This window comes from Pongo abelii, chromosome 3, assembly GCF_028885655.2.
Source record: "Pongo abelii isolate AG06213 chromosome 3, NHGRI_mPonAbe1-v2.0_pri, whole genome shotgun sequence".
NCBI classification, from domain to species: Eukaryota; Metazoa; Chordata; class Mammalia; order Primates; family Hominidae; genus Pongo; species Pongo abelii.
In genome coordinates, this window is record NC_071988.2 from 197439059 (window position 1) to 197465822 (window position 26764).

The 26764-nt window shown below is 34.2% G+C and overlaps 1 long non-coding RNA gene across 3 annotated transcripts in view; it reads right to left on the minus strand.

Annotated features, from left to right (window-relative positions):
* Positions 1-26764, minus strand: part of LOC129059148 (uncharacterized) — a 370307-nt gene that overhangs the window by 114374 nt on the left and 229169 nt on the right. The gene's annotated exons all lie outside the window — the stretch shown is intronic.

Here is a 26764-nt window from a genome sequence, read left to right on the forward strand (position 1 = left end):
TCATAAAGGTCTTCTTCCTCATCATCTTTATGTTGAGTACACTGAGAATAAGAGGAAGAGTAATGGTGGGTCTTGTGTGTTAGGAGTGGCAGTGGCAGAAGAGGCAGAGGAAGAAGGAGAAGCAGACAAGGCGGGCACAACTGGTGTAACTTTATGGAAATATATCATCATTTCTGACTTCTTCCCTTTTTCATTTCTCCAAAAATATTTCTATATAGTACTGATCCTTTTTCCAATATTTGTTTTAATCTCAGTGCCCATGTCATAGAAGGGTCTATGTCATAAAAGAAATCAAATGTAATCCTGAATAATCTAAGCCTTTCTGCCAGATTGTCTAGTGTTGTTGTTGTTTCTGGCACTGCTTCGCTTCTGTCTTCTTCCTCATCATCTGGCACTGGTTCAGAAGAACTCATCTTCATCAGGCCCTCTTCTGTTAATTCCTCTGGTGTGGTGTCTGTTAACTCTTGAATCTCTCCAATATCCATATCTTGAAACCCTTTACCCTACAACACCTTTTTTTTAAATTTTTTTGCCATATCCACAATCTCTTTCATGACTTTCTTGATTAGCTCTGTTGTAAATCCTGTGAAGCCATGCACAACATCTGGACACAGTTTCCTCCAGCAGTAATTTCTTCTTGCAGGTTTGATGGCTTTCATGACTTTTTCTGTAACAACAATGGTATCTTCAATGGTGTAATCTTTGCAGATTCTCATGATGTTTTCTCTATCAGATTTCTCTTCCATTGACAATTCTTTCTGTAGAGTACCGCATGTAATGAGCCTTAAAGGTTCCTATGATTTCCCGATTTCTAAAAGCTGAATTAGAGATGATATGTTTGGGAGAAAGTAGACACTTTGACACCGTTGGTGTTGAACTCCTGGGGTTCTTCGTGGACAGGGGCATTGTCCAATATCAGAAGAACTTTACAAGTCAGTCCCTTACTGGCAAGGCAGTTACTGACTTTAGGGGCAAAAATGGATAGATCCAATCCAGAAAAAGAGATCTCCTTGTACAGGCCTTCTTGTTGTAGAACCAAAGATTGGCCGCTGGTGATTATCTTTTCCCTTCAAGGCTAGAGGGTTAACAGCTTTATAAATAAGGGCAGTCTTCAAAATAAAACCTGACTACATTTGCATGAAACAACAGATATAGCCTATCTCTTCCTGCCTTAAGTCCTGATGCTTGATTCCCTGTATTTTTTTTTTTTTTCCTAGAGTAGGGCACTTTCATTTGCACTAAAAACCTATTCAGACCTATATCCTTCCTCCTCAATGATTTTCTTTATGATGTCTGGGAACTTGTCTGCTGCCTATTGGTCAGCAGAAGCGCTTCTCTTTTTATCTTGACATTTTAAAAGCCAAACCTCTTTCTAAAATTATCAAACTGGCACTAAATATTCCATCCTTAGATCCTTCACCTTCCTTCTGCTTTAGGTTATTTTTGGGGGGGAAAAAACCCAGGGTTTTCAATCCTGCTGGCATAGCTGCAGCAACAACTTTTACAAATTTCTTTTTATTTTTTTAACTATGGTCCTTATATTAGATTCATTTATTTTGAAATGACGAGAAAGCACAGCTACAGATACCTGGATTTACGGTACATATCAAGGAATTTAACCTATTCTGGTAATGTCATGACTTTTCTCTGCATCCAGGGAGCACCTCCAGTATCACTAGTGGCACTTCATATGTGTCCTATGGTGTTCTTCAAGGTTTATGATATTGAATAAACAAAATGAAAAATATACCAGGACTGCAAGAGATCACTTTTTAATGCAAAACACAATTTACTGGAGAAGCAAGCTATATTTTAAGAGATACTTGCAATACTTAAGCTCACCACAATAGCAACAGGAGGTGGCTACAAAATTATTACAGTATTATAGTACATAGTAAATGATAAAATAGACTAGTACCTACATATATTTTATCCATTCATGACATATCTAACTTTAAAATTGTTTTCTTGATATTTTTATATGTTTCATTCATCTGTGAGGTTTTTTTCAAATTGTCACAAATCTCTAAAATTTTTTTTCAATATAATTTTAAAAATACATATATAAGTGGATCCCTGAAGTTCAAACCCCTATGGCTCATAGGTCAATTGTATATACACGTACACACACAGATATATATTTTATATATATATATATATATATATATATATATATATGTTTACAACCATTTTAGCTGCAGAAACCCAATTATTCTCATGTTCCTTAGACAAATTTTTTAGAAATGACCTGAGATATATGGCCATTTTGAAGTAAAATACCTATATTTCATTAAAAAATTCAAACAAGAAAGTTTTTACTCAGTTAACATTTGCCAGGTATGTTCCTTCTGGTACTATATGAAATTCACTAATTCTTTAGGGACAATGCATTAGTTCTCTATTATTGAAGGTTTCACTTTTCATATTTTCAGTTACCTATGTCAATCTTCATCTGAAAATATTAAATGAAAATTTACACTAATAAACAATATATTTTAAATTGCATGAGTTCTGAGTAGTGTGAAGAAATGATTAAATCTCATGCCATCCTGCTCCATCCAGACTGTGATATGAATCATCCCTTTTTCCAGCATTGTTCATGCTGTATGAGCTACCTGCTCTTTAGTCACTTCATAGGTTTCTTAGCTATCAGATCAACTGTTGACTTATAGGAAAACTTTTGTTCAAGTAATCTTTATTTTATTTAATAATGGTCCCCAAATCCAGAGTAGTTATGTGGGCAATTAAGAGATGCTAAAGAGACACCATGAAGTGCTTGCATTAAGTGAAAAGATGAAAGTTTTTTTTATTGAGTAAGGAATGAAAAAATTATATGCTGAGGTTGCTAAGATGTATGGTAAGAATGAATCTTCTATCCATGAAATCTTGAAAAAGGGGAAAAGAAATTCATGCCAGTTTTGCTGTCACACTTCAAACTGCAACAGTTATAGTCACAATGCATGACAAGAGCTTGGTTAAAATGGAAAAGGTATTAAATTTGTGGGTGGAAGACATAAAAACAGAAAATGTGTTCCTATTCCTATCCATTACAGCAACATGTTCTATCAGAAAGCTTTGAGCCTTTGTGAAGACTTAGCAAGGAATCCCCTGAAATGGAGTGACACCATGCCATTTACTGCAAGTAATGGAATCGTTCCACAAATTCAGAAATAGGTTTAGATTGAAAAATGTAAAAATTACTGGAGAGGCTATGTCTGCCAATGAAGAAGCTGTGCCACATTTCTGGCTGAGGCGAAGATTAAGGGGAAACAGTATCAACCAAAGAAAGTATTCAATTGTGATAAAATTACGCTCTTCGGGAAGAAGATGCCCCCAGAACCTAAATTCATCAAGGTGCAAAGTAGGCACCAGGTCATAAAACATGGAAGGACAGATGAACTATGTGGCAACAGTGCAGGGCATAGGATAATGACAAGCATAGTGTACAAAGCAAAAAATTTACACACTGTAAAAAATTATCTGTGCATGTTCTGGCAACATAATCTGAAACAGACATCTAGTTTATGGAATAATTTCACCAATGTTTCATTCCAGGTGTGAAAAAATACTTGAAGGAAGGAGAATTAGAATTTAAAATCCTTTTACTAATAAACAATGCACCTGGCCAGCCTGAATCTGTTTTCTACCAAAATGAAAATGTTGAAGTTGCATTTTTACCTTCAAATACAACCCCATTTATTCAACCCCTTGACCAAGGAGTCATTTGGTTTGCCAAGGCTACATATACACCTGCCTGGTATGTGATTGCGTTAGATCAGCAATTGAAACAGACCTTAATCTGTACATAGTGCAGTACTGGAAATCACTCACTACTGCTGAGGCAGGAACATTCATCAAAACTGCAATGGATGAATTAAAACCAGAAACTGTAAATGCCTGCTGGAAGAACTTACAGAGTGAAGTCATGAATAATTTTAAAAGTTTCCCGGCCAGGCACGGTGGCTCACGCCTGTAATCCCAGCACTTTGGGAGGCTGAGGCAGGCAGATCACGATGTCAGGAGTTTGAGACCAGCCTGGGCAGTATGGTGAAACCCCGTCTCTACTAAAAATACAAAAATTAGCCGGGCGTGGTGGCATGCACCTGTAATCGCAGCTACTCAGGAGACTGAGGCAGGAGAATAGCTTGAACCCAGAAGGCGGAGGTTGCAGTGAGCCAAGATCGCACCACTGCCCTCCAGCCTGGACGACAGAGCGAGACTCCATCTCAAAAACAGAAACAAACAAACAAAACAAAACAAAACAAAACAAAGTTTCCTAGAGTTGATGAAATGAGAAGAATCATTCATGTGGCAATAAAAGTTGGTAAGAAGAATTTGCCAACATGCTTGATGCAGAAGTGGGAGAACATATTGAACACCATCTAGTAGTATTAAAGTACCATCTAGGTGACGAACTGGAAGAGCTTGTTGAGTCATCTACAGAGAAAGAAAAAAATGATAAAGAAGGAACTAAAGTAGAATCATAAATGGAGACATTTCTAAAATTGGTCCAACTGTCTTGAATTGCTAGATTAAAGGAAAAATTATGGAATATGATTCTCGGATGCAGCATGGCATTGAAGTCACTCATATGCTCACAGAAGGACTACAACCTCTGCAGCAAAACTTTGACGAATTGATAAGAAACAGAAAACAACGTCAAATTACAATGTTTCTCCTAAAGCTATCTGCAAAAATTCCCTTAAACAGGATTCCTAATTATCGATATTGTCTTCTGCTGATATCCAGCCATCAACATTGTCATGGCTTGATGATCCAGGATCACCCAAAGCAGATGATCTTCCTGAAATTGCATCAGAAGGTCAATAATAACTTAATGTGACACCACAATGCCTACATCATTCACCTCACTTCATTTCACCAAGCAGGCATTTGTGTCATCTTACATTATCACAAAAAGAAGAGTGAGTACAGTACAATAAGATATTTTGAGAGGGGAGAGAGACCACATTTACATAACTTTCATTACAATATATTGTTATAATTGTTTTATTATTGCTTATAATACTTAATCTCTTACTGTGCCTAATTTATAAATGTAACTTCATCATAGGAAGGTATGTATAGGAGAAAACATAGTACATATAGTGTTTGGTACTATCTGCAGTTTCAGGCATCCACTTAGGGTCTTGGAACATATCCTTATAGATAAGGGGGCCTACTATACATTGCCAATGCAGGGGCTGTTAGCATCCAACATACAGTTAATAACACATGTAAGGGGAAAATCAAAATTAAGTCCTGGAGTAATTCCCAGTCTAAATCATTCCAACATTACTTTAATGAGATGTTTGTGTGCCAAAATTAATGTTGAAATATAAATAAGGCCATTTTAGAAAGACGCCCCAGACAAGCTTCAAGATTCAAGTCACTAAATGAAAGGGTCTCATTCTTTCTAATCTGCATAAAGATAAGCCATATCAGCATCCATTGGGTTAAGGCTTTTAAACATATATTTTAATATGAAAAGGTTCTTTCTTTTCCTTTTCCCTACTCTTCAGTACTAAATATAGAGACCTTTGTCAGACACATTTTCATAAGTTATGATTAACTCTCACATTGCAAATGCAGGATAAGAGAAACTGTTCTCTTTTGGTCTGATATTAGATGCCTGCCAATGAAGAGTCCCCTAAGTTTCCTCTCTGTGAATAACATATAATAAGAAGGTGTCAAAAGCAGTGACAATTTTCTAATGGAGTCTTCCAGACAATTACAATGGTGATTCTTTACATCGCAAAAAAAATTTGTGCTGTTTCTTGAGATCAAATAAGGAGAATAGATTTATTTTTGCAATTACCTACAATTTGATAAACCCAGATAAATATTGCTTAGGAAACATATTAATATTCTTAATTTTCATTCTTCTATAAATACATCTAATAATGCCTTGTATTGCATACTCTTCTGAAATAAAATGTCTGACTCTTAATTAGGATGTGTATAATGGCACCTCTGAAGACATTATCCTGACGTAGAACATTACAGAAGTATTTGAAATATAATGTAGACTGTATATATTTCATAAGCAATGCATATTCATATATAAAAATTTAATGTGTTTATTGATAAAAAGAAATATACCTAGGAAGAGGAAATTTATTTTAGAGATTATTTTATTCACTCACAATAGAAGGTGACAAATAACTTTTTCACATAATTTTTGCAAAATGTGCTGTATTACAAGCACCTTTGAGAGGAGCATTGAATGTATATTACATTTTATATACATTGTAAAATCCACCTCTCATCATCAAAAGCCAAAACTTTTCAAAGTAGTTATTGAAGACAAAAACTATTTCCTGTGGAACAATCAAAGCATTAAATTAAATTAAGTTCCTTTTTTAATGCCATATTGGAAACCTTGGCAAAAATATAAAGGATCAAATTTAAGACAGTACAAATATTACTTAAAAGGTAAGAGCAAGCACCTCTAAACAGTAAAATTTGTTTCCTGAATATGAATTTAGACCATGTTAGATATGAGTGAGAATAGTCTGTGAGAGATTTGCACTCTTAATGGGTCAGATATTTTGTACATGCTGTTGTAGTGGGCTTCTAGTCCAAGAAACTCACTGAGGGACCCATGTTAAAATTTTTCATGAGAATTGTAGCCTATCTCCCTTAAGTACATGTAAAACTGAGAATAAGATGTTTTAGCAAGGGCGTGCTAAGGGAGCACGGAGTTGAGGAGTGAAGATACAGGGGAGCATTGACTTGAGATTAAGTATTTATTTCTTTGCGCACATGTACCATAAAACCTAAAGTATAATAATGATAATAATAATAATAATAATAAAAGAAAAAAAAATTTGCATGCTAACTCTTAAAATTTGTTTGAATACAAGGGAGATTACTTGGTTCTCCCTCCAATTTCTAGTAACTCTCTTTAGAATAAGTTAACTATAAAAGGCTAAAAATGGTGATAAAAGAAACAAGAGTACTTCATTCTGTAATCAAACATCCATGACTTTTAAGCTCATCTCACCCCTTTCACTTGTATTTATTCTTTATTTCTGGCTCTTTACCTTTCAGGTAAATAGTAGGGTTGCACTTATATATCTCTTTTAAATTTGGACATGCACTGGTGACTTGTTTTGGCCAAGGACATATAAGATGAATCGGCATGGGTCACTTTCACATGGAAATTTTAAGAGCCAGTAAGTGAATGTGTGTGTGTGTGTGTGTGTGTGTGTGTGACTTCAATGAACTGAAGTAACTTGCTGCAAACACATGAGAGTAACATGCTGCTGTCATATGTTTGCAGAATGTTACTTCAGTTTATTGTGCAAATTTATTTTAGTTCAAATAATTCTCTTTTCTATATCTCTTCACTCTTAGTCTCTCAAGCGTCACTCTGATGTGGCAGGACATGGTAGAGTGGGGTAAATTGACATGGTAGTGTGGGGTAAATTCCAGAAGCTGAGACCTTCTCTGCCTTTCTTCTTTGGGGTCTTACGATCTCTCCACTGTTCTTTCTAGAGGACAAGAAAAGGTCTCACAAATCAGTCAGGGATTGAGACACACACTGTCTAGTCTCAGAGCAAGAAATAAGACATGGGAGTACTATTTCCCAGAAACAATTTTTCCCCTATGCTTTCTGTTCCGACATAATTTTATGAAAAAAATATTAATGGTCAAAGATCATAAATGCATGAATGAGGGTTAGTATCAAAAAAGGGGAAAGAAATACCAGGGTGAAGAAAATAAGCGTGAGTAAATATATTAAATGTATTATAGAGACATCAATGGGCACAAAATAATGGCTTCAGCTAAGCTTTCAGCTACCTCTCTGATCCTCTGTTCTCTGTCTCCATTTTTGGGTACTTCTCCTTCCTCCCACTGCAGATACAGAAGTTTTGTAGGATCTCTTTTTACTACATGTTCTTATTTCAATGTGCTCATTTTTAAATATTTTATTTTGAAATAAATTTATACTCAAGAGGCCACAAATTCTCATGTGTTCTTCACTTTGATTTCCTTAATGATAACATTTTATATATGTTCATTTTTGACTATTGCATCTTGTTTCATTATTTTACATATTACCCTTAGGCAGACCCAAGTAGAGTCCTGCCACATTTGGACTTTTTAATGATAATTTTTGAAGTCTGAAGTCAGATTTTGTTTTGACTATAGTCACTGCTTCTACAGTGTCACCAGTTACCTGAGACACACTACTAGAATGGACAGGGAAGCAGTCTCTTGACTGATTGTTTCTCATCCTCATATCATCCTTAACCTTCTCAAATTCTATTAATTTTACATTTTTTTACCAGTGACAAGTTCATCTTCCTAAAACATACCTCTACTCTTATCATTTTCTTGCTTGAACCAGGTAGCCATACAACACTTCTTAATTTATTTCCTTTTCTTTTCTTTACAATTTCACTACTAAAGTTATAAAGGCACACTTAATTGCAAACAGCTGGGGAAACCAGCCTTCTTGTCTATTCGTATATTTACATGGAAGAACATTGATTAGGACAACACCCATGTTTTCTCTCAACTTTCTGAACCACTTTTCTCCAAGAGAGAAGGAGAAACTGTTCTCATTTGTAATCTCAGGAGGAATGATTATACATGTTTGACCTAGCCCCATTTTGCTTTGTTTGTGGAAGCTAGCTTTCTACGGGAAGCACTCATTTGTGTTTAACATCATATATTTAACAGTTTTGAAAATATTCTTTCTCTATATTTCATTCTAAAATTTTTTCTCTCTGAAGTTATTCATACAAATATTAACTGGGTGTATGGAGTTCCAGGATCAAGTTATTTTGTTAAGACAATTAAATTAAAACACTATGTTTTCATTTAATCTACTTACTCTACAAGCTTCTTCCTACTGATTTTTGACTTCTGTGACTAACAGAATAAAACATATAGGAAATTACAGTTCTCTTCCTATGCCTTTAAATGACTTTAAATTGCTTTAAATTGGGAGTGTATGGAACTCACAGGTTTTTCCTACATATTTTTGGAAGCCTCTCTGAAAAATACCATTTATAGTAAGAAAGACTGTCACTGATGTGTACTAATGTGCTCAATTGTATGCAAGTGTGGAACTTTGGAATAGAAGTGGGTAACTGACAAGAGAATGGGTCCTGCCAGAGAAAAAAGAATAATGAGTATGATAAGAAAGGACAAGAAAATGTACATGTATATCCTGACTTATTTCCTTAGCGTAGTGTTCTCCAAGTTCATTCATGTGGTAGCAAGTGACAGAATTTCCTTCTTTATCAAGACAGAATAGTACATTGTATACACATACCACATTCTCTTTATGCATTCATTGACTGATAAGCCCTTAGTTTGTTTCCATATCTTGGCTAATGTGAATAATGCCGCAATGAACATGGGAGTGCAGGTATCTCTCTGACATACTGATTTTAATTCTTTTGGATAAATATCCGGAAGTGGTATTGCTAGATTACTGGCTAATTATATTTTTAGTTTTTTGAGAAACCTGCACAATGTTCTCCATAACAATTTTACAGATTTACATTCTCACCAACAGCGTATCAGGGTTCCCTTTTCTTCACATCCTCACCAACACTTGTTAACTTTCATCTTTTTGCTAGGAGCCATTCTAACAGGTGTGAAGTGATACCTTGTTTTGCAACTTTAATTTGCTTGTCCCTGGTGATTAGTGATGGTAAGCATTTTTTAATAAACTTTGGTCACTTGTATGTTGCCTTTTTTTTTTTTTTTGGAGATGGAGTTTTGCCCTTGTTGCCCAGGCTAGAGTGCAATGGCGCAATCTCGGCTCACTGCAACCTCCACCTCCTTGGTTCAGGTGATTCTCCTGCCTCAACCTCCTGAGTAGCTGGGATTACAGGCATGTGCCACCATGCCTGGCTAATTTTCTATTTTTAGTAGAGACAGAGTTTCTCCATGTTGGTGAGGCTGGTCTCGAGCTCCTGACCACCCGCCTTGGCCTCCCAAAGTGCTGGGATTACAGATGTGAGCCACTGCACCCAGCAGTATGTTTTCTTTTGAGGAATGTCTATTTAAACCTTTGCTAATTTCTTAATTGGATTATTTTCCTTGCTATTGAGTTGTATGAGTTCCTTAGTTTGGATATTAACCCTTTATCAAATGTACAGTTTATCCCACTTATGTGTGTAATCGAAAAAAGTCAAACTTATAGAACTGGAGAGTAGAATAGCAGTTATCAAAGGTTGGGGAAATATTGACCAAATGGCACAAAATTTCAGATAGACAGGAAAAATAAATTATTGAGGTCTATTGCACAGCATGGTGATTATAATTAATAAAAATGTATTTGTATTTTGCTAGAAGAATATCTTTTAAATGTTCTCACCACAAAAAATGAAAAGCATACAAAGTGATGGGTATGTTAATTAGTTTGATTAATCATACCACCCTGTATACAAATATATCAAAACATCACATTGTATCCCATAAATATATACATTTATTTTTAAAATGTGTGCTAGTGAAAAAAATATATATATGGTCTATTTTGTACCTGTAAGAGCAAGTTCCTTTGGTCATAGATCCCAACTATTTTTGTAGTGCTAGAATAGACACTGTGGGCAATAGGAGACCTTGTCCAGTCAAGTCCTCTTTATATTTCTGAAACTCTTACTTTGCTGTCCTATTATTATGCATTTAATCTTGGAGGAAGTGTAGGAGGGTGAGTATGGGTGAGTTGGTGTGTATACAAGTTTCCTGTCATTTGACAGTCATAAGGATCAGTGTTTAGGCCTATTTCCATTGAGGTTTGATTTTTATGTATTTACTTCTTTTGTCTCAGTACTCTTAATGTGGAACTAAGCATTGGGATGTAATAATAGGGAGTCTTACTATGCAGAGCTGCTTCCTAAGCCGCATTCTTGGTCTTTGAATTTATTTTGCATATTAAGTTTTTCTAACAGCTTGTGGGCAATGGAAAACACTTTTGAGGGACCCAGAGTTACTCAGCTTCTCCTCTTGAAGATCTTCTAAAACATCTTCATTCTCATTGAATTAAAAGTGCTTTTCAACTGTATTTTAAGGGTTTTTCTGGAGGATTAATACGCATATATTATCGATGAACTCTATGGCCAAGGTACATGAATGCACTTCAGAGCTGTATTTCCAGAAACGGTTTTCTAAATAATCTTATAAACTACATTTTATTGCAATGGCTTCTGTTTCTTAGACAATTTCATAAAGAGAAAATAATTTGCAATTTATCATGCAGAAATTGTATTAGTCTCAGGACACATGAAATGAGACAGTATAAAACATATAAAGGATTGCTATAGTTAGGATTTAAAATGCATGAACTATAAATCTTTTCATGCTCAAATTTGAGGCTACTTCCATGATAGATGCTCAATAAATATTGGTTGAGCATTGATTTCCCCTTCTGAGTCATTCTTCCTGTTCTATAAAACATACGCCATGTTTTCCATACTGTAGACTTTCCAGCCTGTCTCTACCCATGGATGTTTGCAGGTCTAATTGTCTGTTTTCATTGTGTATTTGCTCGCTCTTTCAGTGCAAAATGGTATCTATTCCTAAAACAAAAGTACTGGCTTCTGATGTACCTATTTCTAATCTGTTTCATTAAACAAAAGCCATACTGACTATTCTCTGGGTTCATGGTGAGACTGCTGGAAGATAACCACCTTATGATTCCTAGAAGCTCTATTGTTTAATAGCATTCTATTCACCAGTAGTGAGTCAATAAGATCAGTTCTTATTCCAGGAAAGAGGACTAAAACTTCAATTATTTACAAGCAAAGGGCCAAAGAATTTGCAAATATATTTAGAATGTCCATACCATGAAAATTTTATTTTGTTTTCAATTTTTTTTGCAAACTTAATTAGTTTGTAGATAAGTTAGAATATCTAAGTTGGCTTCATTAAAAAGTAAGTAAAATATTACATTATTTATTTTGAAAATTTAGAAAATCAAGTGAAGTGTGTCCCAGTTTCTTATCAATCTTTCATCTTGGAATGTTAGGACACCAATGTATTGGAGATGAAGTGAGAAACTATGTCAGGAAGAGTTCTATAACTAGGAACGTTTTATAAAATTATGGTATAGAACTACCATGAGTATCAGGAAGAATCTTCCTTAATTGGTTGTAATCCCATACTAAATTGACTATGCTATAATAAACTGCTTTTCCTTGAAAGAGAGGAATAATCATTTTTTTAAAATATATTTTAAGGCTATTGTAATGAGAAGTTTTGCTTTCCTATTAATTTTCTTTTATTCTTTCTGCGTTCTAATTTTTCTTAAACTGAAGTGCAAGATATGAATGTCATCTAGCATTATCTGCATTTAAATTGTAACCATTTTATTAATTATAGCTTCTGGTAAAATCACAATATAAAAACATTATGAAATCTTTCACTTCTTTGTATAGTTCTAGTTTTTCTCAATGCCAATTAATGTATTTAATAATGTAAATTTATTTAAAAATAACTAAATTGGTACACAAATGTCACATTATGAACTCCAAATATAATTTCACTGAAATTATTTTTCACTCTAATATTTGAATTTCATGGGAATTACATGGTCATTATCTTCATCTCCTGGCCAATAATCTCTAGCAAATAAAAATTTTAATAGATGTGTTCATGTAGATTTTAGCCATATAGTTACTTTTATGCTGAGGTGTAAAATATCTGGGTAATGAAAATATTTTTGTTTATTTGTTTAACCAAACGGCACAAAGTCATTTCTATAGCTGATAGTGAAGACATCTTTTTAAAAAAAGTTTCTTAAGTTAATCGCTTAGCATACTCAAACAACTTTAGCCATTTTCCACTTTCCTTCACACTCATTCTACCATTTCCAGTGATCATTTTGCTTTTGATCAATGTCCAGTAGTGCGAAACCTTTCCAGTAATGCTTATTCAAGTGTGTTTCACATTAATGATCTTGGTCTGCTAGAAAACCAATTACACATTCTTACATTTAATCTCTGCTCTGTAACGGATAGTGTTTTCATTAAAGATGTGCCAGCAGTGGATTGTCGCAGGCACACGAGCACACAAAGCTGTGATTGCTTTAAGAAAAATGGTCCAAGCAAGACGTTACATAAAAACTCTGGAAATCAATCAAAGTAGTGAAGTAATTTGTCATTATTTATTTTCTTAACTTTAAAAAAGTGTATTTACTTTTGCTTTAATGTCGCAAAGACAGACTGCTTATGTTATCTAAGGAGAGTAAGTTAAAAAATATATATTCTATGTGTTTTTGGAAAAAATCAGGCAAGATTATGAGACAAAAATCAATCTTCATTTTTAATTAAATGTCTAATATATGCATAAGACTGCATCATGACATAAACAACACTATTTTAATTATGTGGAGAACATTTATAGACTTTAAGTAATTATAATTATTTTGAAAAGATACGTAGATGTTAATGGCTACCTCCGTGAGAAAGCAGTGAGAAATCTGGAAGAAAAGAATGATTTACTTTCCTTTTTATACCTTATTGTTCTTACATATGCTTATTTTACTTTATCATTTAAAACCCTATTTAACCAAATAACATATTGAATCCCAAACCAGTTGATCTTTATTATGTTAACATATAGGAAATCATTAAAAGAAAAACTTTAGGTGAATTAAATTTAAGAGTTTAATTGAGCAAAGACCAATCTGTCAATCAGGCAGTCCTCAGAACCAGAAGAGGTTCAGAGAATTCTGCTCCACAACATGGGCTGGCAGCATTCATGAACAGAAAACAAAACATGAGGTAGAGAAACAATTTGGTTAGTTACAGCTCCATGTTTGCCTAATTTGAACATGGTCTGATCAGTTGGCCAACTGTGCTTGACCTAAGATTAACTACTGTGATTGGCTGAGGCTCAGCTATTTGTTACAAAAGTATAGTCCTAAAGTAGGCTTTCAGTTAGTTTATGTACTAAGTTAGGTTGCAGTTTTTACATAAGAACTCACAATATGAAGGCATCTTCAGGCCAAATTTAGTTTAACAGAATAATATACTGCTATCAACATTAAACATAGCTAAATAATTTTAGAGAATTATTACTCAGGATTGTGAACACACAGAAGTAGAAACTGACTAAACTAAGTATAGCGGCCAAAGTATTTGGTACATAAGATACCTCAATCTATAGGACATTAAAATATCTAATTCTTTCTGAGAAAAATATTACATTGGACCTTAGTCAGTGAAACTGGTACTGGAAAGCTATACCTTTGAAAAGAAGAAAGATACACAAATTTTGAGTCAGAACAGTCTTTTAAGTATCTATATTGAGTTCATGGCAATTCTTCAGTGGTCGCTCTTTACTCACAGAAATCTTTCAAAACTAAAATTGAGAAAAATAATATCCATGTGCATGAGATTTCTTCTATGCGTAGTATTTATGTGTCTTAGAATTTGAAATAATGTGAAATGTAGTTAATTTAGTGTATATTTATGTTAAATATTTAACAATCTGTGTGAAAGAAGAAAGTTATACTCTTTTACTTGTATTTATTTTTAATTTTTTCTATCTTATAATGTATTCTAAGTATGTTAATTAATAGCATTTCTTTTCTTTTCTTTTCTTTTTTTTTTTTTTTCCTGAGACAGGGTCTAGCTCTCTCACTCAGGCTGGAGGGCAGTGACGTGATCTTGGCTCACTGCAACCTCCGCCTCCAAGGATCAAGCGATTCTCATGCCTCTGCCTCCTGAGTAGCTGAGACTGCAGGTGCATGTCACCACACCTGGCTAATTTTTATATTTTTAGTAGAGATGGGGTTTTGCCATGTGTGCCAGGCTTGCCTTGAACTCCTTTTCTTAAGTGATCTGCCTGCCTCAGCCTCGCAAAGTGCTATGATTACAGAAGTGAGCCACTGTGCTGGGCCAATTAATAGCACTTCAACTGAAACTTATAATAAAAGTTTCTGATATCCTAAAATCTGAACCATTTGGTTTCTCTGACATATCTTACTTCAGACTCTTGTGCTTCACTAGTGTTTTTCTGTTAAGGACTTCTATACAAACGCTTATTTATCAACTGCATCAATTTAGAATAAAATATCTATAAATTAATAATTAAATATTTTAAGTATATCTGAAAAACATATTAAGACCTTAGACAAATTACTATTTTTAAAAGTATTTATAATTCTTTTGGCGGACTGGCCAATAACAGTTGAGTTCTTACCTTGAATGAAGCCTTGTGCTATATGCTTTGAATATATTTTTTCATTACTCCTCACAACAAATTTAGTTTGTTGTCAGTGGGGCAGTTCAGGTTCTTGACTGTTGCATAAAAGTATTTGAGAGTGAGTCCAAAGTGAAAGTAGGTAAAGAAGTTTATCACAAAGTGAAAGTACACTCTGACAGCTTATCTAAGCGGGCTTCTCAAAAGTGAAAGAGCACTGACATAGGGAAACTCTCTTTATGGGAGTCTTACATAATTATTCATGAAGGGATGGGAGTGAGCATTGTTGTTAAGTATGTTGTGGGTGGTCTCCTGGATGCACATGCGCTACTGCTGTACATGCTAGTACGTACGTTGCATGTCTCATTAGCATTTTAATTCTCCACCCAGAGGTGTGGGGTTTTTTAAAATTTTATTTTATTTTAAGTTCCAGGGTACACGTGCAGGATGTGAAGGTTTGTTATATAGGAAAATGTGTTCCATGATGGTTTACCGCACCTATCAACCCATCACCTAAGTATTAAGCCCAGCATGCATTAACTATTCTTCCTGATGCTTTCCCCCAACTCCCCACCACCCAACAGGCTCCAGTGTGTGTTGTTCCCCTCCCCATGTCCATGTGTTCTCATTTGTTCAGCTCCCACTTATAAGTGAGAACACGCAGTGTTTGGCTGTCTGTTCCTGCATTAGTTTGCTGAGGATAATGGCGTCCAATCCCATCCATATTCCTGGAAAGGACATTATTTCATTCCTTTTTATGGCTGCATAGTATTCCATGGTGTATATGTACCACATTGTCTTTATCCACTCTATCATTGATGGGCATTTGGGTTGATTCCATGTCTTTGCTATTGAGAATGGTGCTGAAATAAAAACGTGTGCATGTATATTTATAATAGAATGATTTCTACTCTGTTGGGTATATACCCAGTAATGAGACTGCTGGGTCAAATGGTATTTCTGGTTCTAGGTCTTTGAGGAATTGCCACATTGTCTTCCACAATAGTTGAACTAATTTACATTCCCAACAGTGTAAAAGTGTTACTATCTCTCTACAGCTTTGTCAGTATCTTTTGTTTCTTGACTTTTTAAATAATCGCCATTCTGACTGGCATGAGATGGTATCTCATTGTGGTTTTGATTTGCATTTCTTTGATGATCAGTGACACCGTTTTTCATGTTTGTTGGCTGCATAAATGTCTTCTTTTGAGAAGTATTTGTTCATGTTCTTTGCCCATTTTTTAAATAAGATTGTTTTTTCTTGTAACTTTATTTAAGTTCCTTGTAAACTCTGGATATTAGAACTTTGTCAGATGGATAGGTTGCAAAAATTTTCTGTTATTCTGTAGGTTGTCTGTTTGTTCTAATGATAGTTTCTTTTGCTGTGCAGAAGCTCTTTAGTTTAATTAGATCCAGTTTGTCAATTTTTGCTTTTATTGCAATTGCTTTGCTGTTTTTGTCAACAAATCTTTGCCCATGCCTATGTCCAGAATGGTATTGCCTATATTTTTCTTCTAGAGTTTTTATAGTTTGGGATTTTATGTTTAAGCTCTTTAGTTTAATTAGATCCCAGTTGTCAATTTTGGCTTTTGTTGCAATTGTTTTTGGTGTTTTAGTCATGAAGTCTGCCCATGCCTATGTCCTGAATGGTATTGCCTAGGTTTTCTTCTAGGGTTTTTATGGTTTTAGGTCTTATGTTTAAGTCTTTAATCCATCTTGAGTTAATTTTTATAGAAGATGTAAGGAAGGAATCCAGTTTCAGTTTTCTGCATATGACTAGGCAGTCCTCCCAGCACCATTTATTAAATAGGGAGCCCTTTCCCCATTGCTTGTTTTTGTCAGATTTGTCAAAGATCAGATGGTTGTAGATGTGTAGTATTATATCTGAGTTCTCTGTTCTGTTCCATTGGTTTATATGTCTGTTTTTGTACTAGTACCATGCTGCTTTGGTTACTGTAGCCTTGCAGTATAAAGTCAGGTACAGTGATTCCTCCAGCTTTGTTCTTTTTGCTTAGGATTGTCTTGGCTATATGGGCTCCTTTTTAGTTCCATGTGAATTTTAAAATAGTTTTTTCTAATTCTGTGAATAATGTCAATGGTAGTTTAAGGGGAATAGAATTGAATCTATAAATTGCATTGGGCAGTATGGCCATTTTCATGATATTGAATCTTCCTATCCATGAACATGGAATGTTTTTTGATTTGTTTGTGTCCTCCCTGACTTCTTTGAGTAGTGGTTTGTAATTTTCCTTAGAGAGGTCCTTCACCTCCCTTGTTATCTGTATTCCTAGATATTTTATTCTCTTTGTAGCAATTGTGAATGGGAGTTCATTCATGATTTGGCTCTCTGCTAGTCTATTGGTGGTGTATAGGAAGGCTAGAAATTTTTTCACATTGATTTTGTATCCTGAGACTTTGCTGAAGTTTTTATCAGCTTAAGAAGCTTTTGGGCTGAGACAATGGAGTTTTCTAGATATAGGATCATGTCATCTGAAACAATTTGACTTCCTCTCTTCCAATTTGGATACCCTTTATTTATCTTGCCTGACTGCCCTGGCCAGAACTTCCATTACTATGTTGAATAGGAGTGGTGAGGGAGGGCATTCTTGTCTTGTGCCAGTTTCCAAGTGAAATGCTTCCAGTTTTTGCCCATTCAGTATCATATTGCTGTAGGTTTGTCATAGATGACTCTTATTATTTTGTGGTATTTTCCTTCAATGCCTAGTTTATTGAGAGTTTTTAACATGAAGGGATGTTGAATATTATTGTATGTTCCTTCAATACCTAGTTTATTGAGAGTTTTTAACATTAAGGGATGTTGAATATTATCAAAGGCCTTTTCTGGGTCTATTGAGATAATCATGTGGTTTTTGTCCTTAGTTCTCATTATGTGATGAATTATATTTATTGATCTGTGGTTTGTTGCACCAACCTTGCATCCTGGGGATGAAGCCAACTTGACTGTGATGGATAAGCTTTTTGATGTGCTGCTGGATTTGATTTGCTAGTATTTTACTGAGGATTTTTGCATCAATTGATTTTGCATCAATATTCATCAGTGGTTTGAAGTTTTCATTTTTTGTTATATCTCTGCCAGGTTTTTGTATCAGGATGATACCAAAATGATTTAGGGAGGAGTCCCTCCTTTTCAATTGTTTGAAATAGTTTCAGAATAAATGGTGCCAGCTCCTCTTTGTACCTCTGGTAGAACTCAACTTTAAATCCAACTGGCCCTGGGCTTCTTTTATCGGTTGGTCGGCTATTTATTACTGCCCCAATTTCAGAACTCATTATTGGTTTATTCCGTGATTCAACTTCTTCTCGGTTCAGTCTTAGGAGGATGTATGTGTCCAAAAATTTGTCCATTTATTCTAGATTTTCTAGTTTATTTGCACAGAGGTGGTTATAGTATTCTCTGATGGTCATTTATATTTCTGTGGGATCAGTGGTGATATCCCATTTATCATTTTTTATTGTTTCTATTTTATTCTTCTCTCTTTTCTTATTAGTCTAGCTAGTGGTCCATCTGTTTTGTTACTTTTTTTCAAAAAAATCAGCCCCTGGGTTCATTTATTTTTAGAAGGTTTTTTTTTGTGTCTATATCTCCTTCAGTTACACTCTGATCCTGCTTATTTCTTGTCTTCTGCTAGCTTTGGGGTTTGTTTGCTCTTGGATCGCTAGTTCTTTCCGTTGTGATGTTAGGTTGTCAATTTGAGATCTTTCTATCTTTTTGATGTGAGTACTTAGTATTATAAATTTCCCTCTGAACACTGCTTTAGCTGCATCCCAGAGATTCTGGTACTTTGTCTCTTTGTTCTCACTGGTTTCAAAGAACTTCTTGATTTTTGCCCTTATTTCATTATTTCCCTAGGAGTCATTCAGGAGCAGGTTTTTCAATTTCCATGTAGTTATGTGGTTTTAAGTGAGTTTCTTAATCTTGAGTTCAAATTCGATTGCACTGTGGTCTGAGAGACTGTTTCTTATTATTTCAGTTCTTTAGCATTTGCTGAGGAGTGTATTACTTCCAATTATGTGATCAATTTTAGAGTAAGTGCCATGTGGTGCCAATAAGAATGCATATTCTGTTGGCTTTGGTGGAGAGTTCTGTAGATATCTATCAGGTCCACTTAATTCAGAGCTGAGTTCAAGTCCTAAATATTTTTGTTAATTTTTTGTCTCAATGATCTGTCAAATATTGACAATAGGGTGTGAAATTCTCCCACTATTATGGTGTAGCCGTTCTCTAAGAACTTGTTTTGTGAAACTGGGTGCTCCATGTATTGGGTGCGTATATATTCAGGATAGTTGGCTCTTCTTGTTGAATTGAACCCTTTACCATTATGTAATGCCCTTCTTTGTCTTTTTTGATCTTTGTTTGTTTAGTCTGTTTTCTCAGAAACTAGGATTACAACTCCTGCTTTTTTCTGCTTTCCATTTGCTTGGTAAATTTTCTTCCATCCCTTTATTTTGAGCCTATGTGTGTTTATGCATGTGAGATGGGTCTCTTGAATATAGCACACTGATGGGTCTTCTCTTTTTGTACAGCTTGCCATTCTGTGTCTTTTAATTGGGGCATTTAATCCATTTGCATTTAAGGGTAATATTGTTATATGTGAATTTGATGCTGTCATCATGATACTGGCTAGTTATTTTGTGGAGTCATTAATGTAGTTGTTTCACAGTATCATTGGTGTGTGTCATTCAGTGTTTTCTTTTTTTTTTTGTAGGAGCTGGTAATGTTTTTTATGGTGGTGGTTGTTGTTTTTCTTCCATATTTAGTGCCTCCTTCAGGAACTCTTGCAAGGCTTCCTTCAGGAACTTTGAAGTACTTCCTTCAGGAACTCAGGGTTAAGGTAAGTGTTAATAGTCAACAGTAGCATGTATTTATATGTATTCATTTGAAAGTTGAATGTATCATTCCTGAGTGCAGAAATTATTGCTCAAATAGGTTTTTGATGTGTTGGAGATACTGGGGAAACAATTCAGAAAGAAGTCTTTATAATTATGGTACATATATAAAATGTTTATAATTTCCTGAGTATAGTGTATTATCTCAGAATAATTCAGAATGTTTCTAATTTAACAAAATAATTTGAAACATTTATCATTGTTCCTTTCATTTCAGTTTGCTTTTTTCTGTAACCTGTCTATTCATCATCATCATAAGTAATATAAACATAAAACAGATAACCACAAATGTATAAGATTGTTATATAGTTTCTAAACACATTGATTTCCCTTCAGATTCCTAATTACATATTTCAAAAACACAATGTATTCATATTCCTTTATTATATTTTAACTCTAAAATCTGTTCCCTAATTATAGTCCACTGCTTGCTCATACTATCATGAAACATTTGTATAGAACAGATCATCTGTAACATGAGCAAATAATTGAAAGCTTGAAATACATTTCAAGAACCTGCTTCAATCTGTAAGCAAGAGGAAAAGAGTTTAAGTTCCACAGCTAGGCAATGGAGAACAAACACTGTTGTATCATTTTAAAACCAAGTATTGGATGTGAATTTTAGAATATAATTCATCTTACTAACCTAACACAATAAATTCTGGGGTAAAAATATCTTAACACATTTTAAATATATTTTTCACACAAATGCCTTGAACTTTTTTTGTATTTTTTGTATGTATAATTGACATATTCCACCTTTATAAACTTAAGGCTTGTTCTAATTGCATACAATAAGAGCCTGCAAGAGCCAGTGGTTACAAATTTGTAGTCAGCCCAAATCATGTTTGGTTTCCATACAAATGATCTTAACTTTTGCATATTTTGTGATAATAAACATTATCTTCATAAGGCATTTTATTAAACAAATACCAGTATTTGTTAAAAATATTACACAAAACAGGACAATAAATATTAATTGCAGAAAGAACCATCTGCAAAAACAATAAAAGTTTATGCTAATATTGATTTAGAGGAAAATAACGATTTTTTAAATAATTTCAACTTCTATTTTAGATTCAGGGGGCACATTTGCAGGCTTGTTACAAGGGTATATTGTATGGCACTAAGGTTTGGGGTACAAATTATACCTTCACCCAGATAGTGACCACAGCACCCAATAGGTAGTTTTTCAGTTCTTGCCTCCCCTCCTTCTCTCCCTCTTCTAGTAGTACCCAGTGTCTATTGTTTCCATCTTTATGTCTGTTTTTATGCCTGATGTTCAGCTCCCACTTATAAGTGAGACCACACAGTATTTATTTTCTGTTCCTCAATTAATTTGCTTTAGATAGTGGCCTCCAGTTTTATATATGTTGCTGCAAAGGACAATATTTTGTTCGTTTTTGTGACTGCATAGTATTTCTTGATCCATTTCATTGCTGATGGGCACCTAGGTTGATTTCACGTAATTGTTATTGTGAATAGTGCTGAAATGAACATATGAGGGCATGTGTCCTTTTGGTAGAATGATTCATTTTCCTTTGGGTATGTATCCAGTGATGGGATTGCTGGGCGAATTGTAGTTCTAAGTTCTTTGAGAAATTTCCAAACTGCTTTCCATAGCGGCTGAACTAATTTACATTTCTATCAACAGTGTATAAGTGTTCCTTTTTCAGTGTATAAGGTTCCATAACCTTGTCAACATCTGTTATTTTCTTCACTTTTTAATAATAATCATTCTGGCTGTTGTGAGATGGTATCTCATTATGGTTTTGATTTCCATTTATCTGATGATTAGTGATATTAAGCATGTTTTCATATGCTTATCGGTTGCTTGTATTTCTTGTTTTGAAACATGTCTGTTTATGTTCTTTGCCAAGTATTTCATGAGGTTATTTGGTTTTTGCTTGTTTATTTGTTTAAGTCAAGTACAGATTCTGATAATTAGACCTTTGTCTTATGTATAGTTTGTGAATATTTGCTCCCATTCTGTAGGTTGCCTGTTTACTCTGTTGATGGTTTATTTTGCTATGCAGAAGCTCCTTAGTTTAATTAGATTCCACTTGTCAATTTTCATTTTGGTTGCAATTGCTTTTAAAGGCTTAGTCATAAATTCTTTCCCAAGGCTGAGTCCAGAATGGCATTTCCAAGGTTTTCTTCTAGAATTTTTATAGTTTGAGGTCTTATATTTAAATCTTTTATCCATTTTGAGGTAAATTTTGTATATGGAGAAAGACAAGGGTCCAGTTTCATTCTTCTGCATATAGCTAGCCAGTTATCACAGCACCATTTATTGAATAGGGAGTCTGTTCCCCATTACTTGTTAGCTTTGTCAAAGAAGAGATGGTTGTAGGTGTGTAGTTATATTTCTGGCTTCTCTATTCTGTTCCATTGGTGCATGGGTTTTTGTAGCAGTACCATGCTGTTTTGGCTACTGTAGCCTTATAATATAGTTTGAAGTCAGGAGATGTGATGCCTCTAGCTTTGTTCTTTTTCCTTAGGATTGCTTTGGCTATTCAAGCTGTTCTTTGGCATCCATATGGATCTTAGAGTAGTTATTTTTTTTTCTAATTCTGTGGAAAATGACATTATTATTTTGATAGGAATAGTGTTGCATCTTTAGGTTGCTTTAGGCAATGTGGCTATTTTAATGATACTGATTATTCTAATCCATGAGCATGGAATTTTTTTTCCCAATTTTGTGGCATCTATTATTTATTTTGGCAGTGTTTTGTAGTCATTTTTGTAAACATCTTTTGCCTCCTTGATTAGATGCATTCCTGGGTATTTTGTGTGTGTGTGTGTGTGTGTGTGTGTGTGTGTGTGGCTACTGGAAATGCCTGTTGCATTCCTGATTTGGCTCTCATCTTGATTGTTATTCGTGGATAGATTTTGGTATACTGTGTCTCTATTTTCATTTATTTCTAAGAATTTTTTGATTTCTGCCTTAATTTCATTGTATACCCAAAAGTCATTCAGGAGCAAGTTGTTTTATTTAAATGCAACTTTGTAGTTTTGAGAGGTCTTCTTGATATTGGTTTATATTTTTATTCCCCTATGGTCCAATAATAGGTATGGCTGGCATGATTTTCATTTTTTTAATATTTATTGAGACTTTCTTTATGGCTGGGCATGTGGTTGACTGTAGAGTTTGTTCTGTATGCAGATGAGAATAATGTATTTTTTGTGGCTGTTGGATGGAGTACTCTTCGTCTCTTTTTTTAAGTATGAAATTTGGTTTGCACATACGGAAAAATAAAATTGATAAAATATCTAAAAATAAATTTTAAAAAAGAATAATAAATATGTGTTCATATTGTGTTTATCAAATTATTAATCAGGTAATTATACTTAGGTGATTTTTTTTAAAAAGCAAGGGATCAACTAGCTAAACCTTAATTATGTGTTTTAAGAAATGTAAAAAAAAATGGGCTGGATGCAGTGGCTCATGCCTGTAAACTCAGCACTTTGGAAGGCAGGGGCAGGAGGATTACTAGAGAATAGGAGTTTGACACCAGCCTAGGCAACATAACCCAGTCTCTACTAAAATTTTTAAAAAATTAGCTGAGTATGGTGGCGCACACCTGTAATCCTAACTACTCAGGATACTGAAGTAGGAAGATCCCTTGAGCCCAGAAGTTCCAGGTTGCAGTTAGCTATGATTATGCCACTGCACTCCAGCTTAGGTGATAGAGAGACACCTGTCTATTAAAAAAATTCTAGAAAGGGAAGTAATGAAATCAAAATTGCCTTATCAGGTATTCAAAGGTAAACTAAAACTACAAATAAGAGTGTAGCACTGGTTTATGTGTGAGTTAAGAGAGATTAAAGGTACCTAAAATTTACAAAAGTAGATAGAAAGCATATAGGTAGCATAATGGTGGTAGCATTGTATAATAAATCATTGGGACTAAGATAAATATAGATGCACCAGCTGAGTAGCTATCTAAAATTAAAATATTTTATCACTGTAACTTCCAAATATTTAAATGTAAATCTGAAACAAAAATATTACCAAAAGTAAGGTATTTACAATTTCAAAGCCAAAAAAGCTACATTAGAATAAAACTAAGAAAACATCAAAAAATGTATATATATGTGATTATATTAAAATATGACATGATAATGTCACATGGCAAAAATATGGTAATGTCAAAAGTCAAACAAAAAGTGAGAAAAATTCAGTTCTTATTTCATAGAAGGACCTGATACGTTTTTATAAATAAAATCCTACAAATTAATTCAAATAATGATCTAAAAGCAAGAACAAAAACAGGTTTACAGAGAACAGAAATAGATATGGCTGTTTGGTATAAAAATTGAATCTCACTATTATGTACAAGAAGACAAATTAAATTTTCAGAAACATATCCTGCTTTGTCCCTCAGACTGGCAAAAATTATTATGCTGAATTGTGTTACTGTGATAACTGTAAATTATGGAAATGTGTTGACAAGCAGATGAAAAAATTTTCACTCAAAACACTGCACACAGTATTAAAAATGTGTGTAATATCTTCTAAAGGCAATCCACAAAAATAACAATTCACTGTCCATTTGGCTCAAGTAACCCTTGTCTAGGAATTTATCCTATAGAAATATGTGCAACTTCATGCAGTCATTCCTTACTTAGCATAAAAATTGTCAGGACAAAACGTATGGTTGTGTAGCTTATGCATGGCAAAAACAGGGTTGGTAGATGATTAATTTTATACATCAACCTGACAACACCATGAGGTGTCCAGATTAAGCATTATTTCTGGTCATGTCTGTGACGATATGTCTGAATGAGATTAGCCTTTGAATCGGTGGACTTAGTGAAGTAGATGGCCCTGCCCAGTGTGGGTGAGCATATCCAATCTGCTGAAGGCTTGAGCATAGCAAAACTACTGAGGAAGGAGAAATTTGTGTCTTTTTCTTCCTGCCTGTCTGCATCACCTGGAATATTGGCTATGCCCTTGGTCTGGGATTTATACTACGAGCTCCCATGGTCCTCAAACCTTGGGACTCCAACTGGAATAACACCACCAGTTTCCCTGAGCCTCCAGCTTGAAGACAGTGGATTGTGAGACTTCATCTCCATAACTGCATGAGCCAATTCCTCACAATTATATAAATAAATAAATAAGTGAATAAATAAATAAAACCATTTTTCCACCTCTGAAAAACTCTGACTAATACAATGGGGCAAAAGAAAAATAAAGGCTCATATACAGATGAGCCAGCTATATAGAGCCGGAAGAAGATATGCCTTCTTCTAAATAATATGCAAACCATTAACAAGGCAGGGGAGACCTAAATTCTTTCCTATGGGGAAAAGAGGGGCTGAGAAATACAAATTTTGTCCTGGTGGGACAGAAGTCTACTTAAAAATTAATTCAAGTACTAGGAAAAATCTTTAACAATGGGCATTATTTTGAAAAACTTTATTGTTCTACAACCTGATATTACTAAATTAAACTTAGGGAAATTGGACAAAATAAAGTTAAAGGTATATATTCCAAGGCTGGGTAAACTATACATAATCTAAAAATATTATCCTATTTAGCAAATATTTTAACATTGACACTATTTTCTCAAGTTGAAGGCTTAATAGTTAAAAATATGTACTTTGAAATATTATCAGTTCTCTAATAGCATCAGTTTCTGAAGGTTTTCATTTTTTATTTTTAGTCAATAGAATAGCAACTGAAAATTACTTATTTATACTTTATTGTTTAAATATTTTATAAAGTTGTTTGAAATTTATAGTAGTAGTTGTATTTTTAGCAAAATATATTCAATACTTGTGGAAAATTTATTGTCATCACAGATATTTTAACATGTATCAACTTATAAATTTATATTTTAAATACTATACATTTCTGAGTGTTAAGTCTAATTCAATAAACATGTTTTGAGTCATTTGGGTCTGGTGCTAGGTAATTGGCATAAAAAGCCCCAAATGACCAGCATCTAATTTCAAATAATTCAATGCTGACATGACAAATTCTACTTTTGTTTTTACTATATTGGCAGTCAAAGCTCTCAGAAATTGATCATGTATTCCAACATCAATAATCATTGAAGTTTAATATTTAAATGACAATTAACTTATAATATCAAGAATACAAGAGGATAAATAGAAAAGATGAATTCAAATTCTACAGAAAGTATGACTATACATCAAAAATTATACATGTTTAAACCAATAAAGTATCTATTATTGTATACATTTTTACCTGTTATTTGAAAGTATATAGTTTTGGCAGTTTTTTTTTTTTGATTCCTTAGGGGTTTCTATATAGAAGATCATATAATCTGCCAACAGGGACAATTTTACTTCTTGCTTATTTATTTGGGTGCCTTTTATTTCTTTTCCTTTCCTGACTCCTATGCTGAATAGAAGTGGTTTGAGTAGGTAATTTTTACCTTTCACTGTTAAAATGGTGTATCAAATTAATAGATTTTTGTATGTTAAACCACCTTTGTGTCCTAAGGATAAATCCCATTTAGCCATAGTGTGTGATCCTTTTAATGTGCTATTGAATTTGGTTTATTATTATTTTGTTAAGGAATTTTGCATGTCTACCAGGAAGATTGTCCTGTAGTTCCAGCACTTTGGGAGGTTGAGGCAGGACAATCACTTGAGGCTAAGAGTTTGAGACCAGCCTGGGCAACATAGGGAGACCCTGTCTCCACAA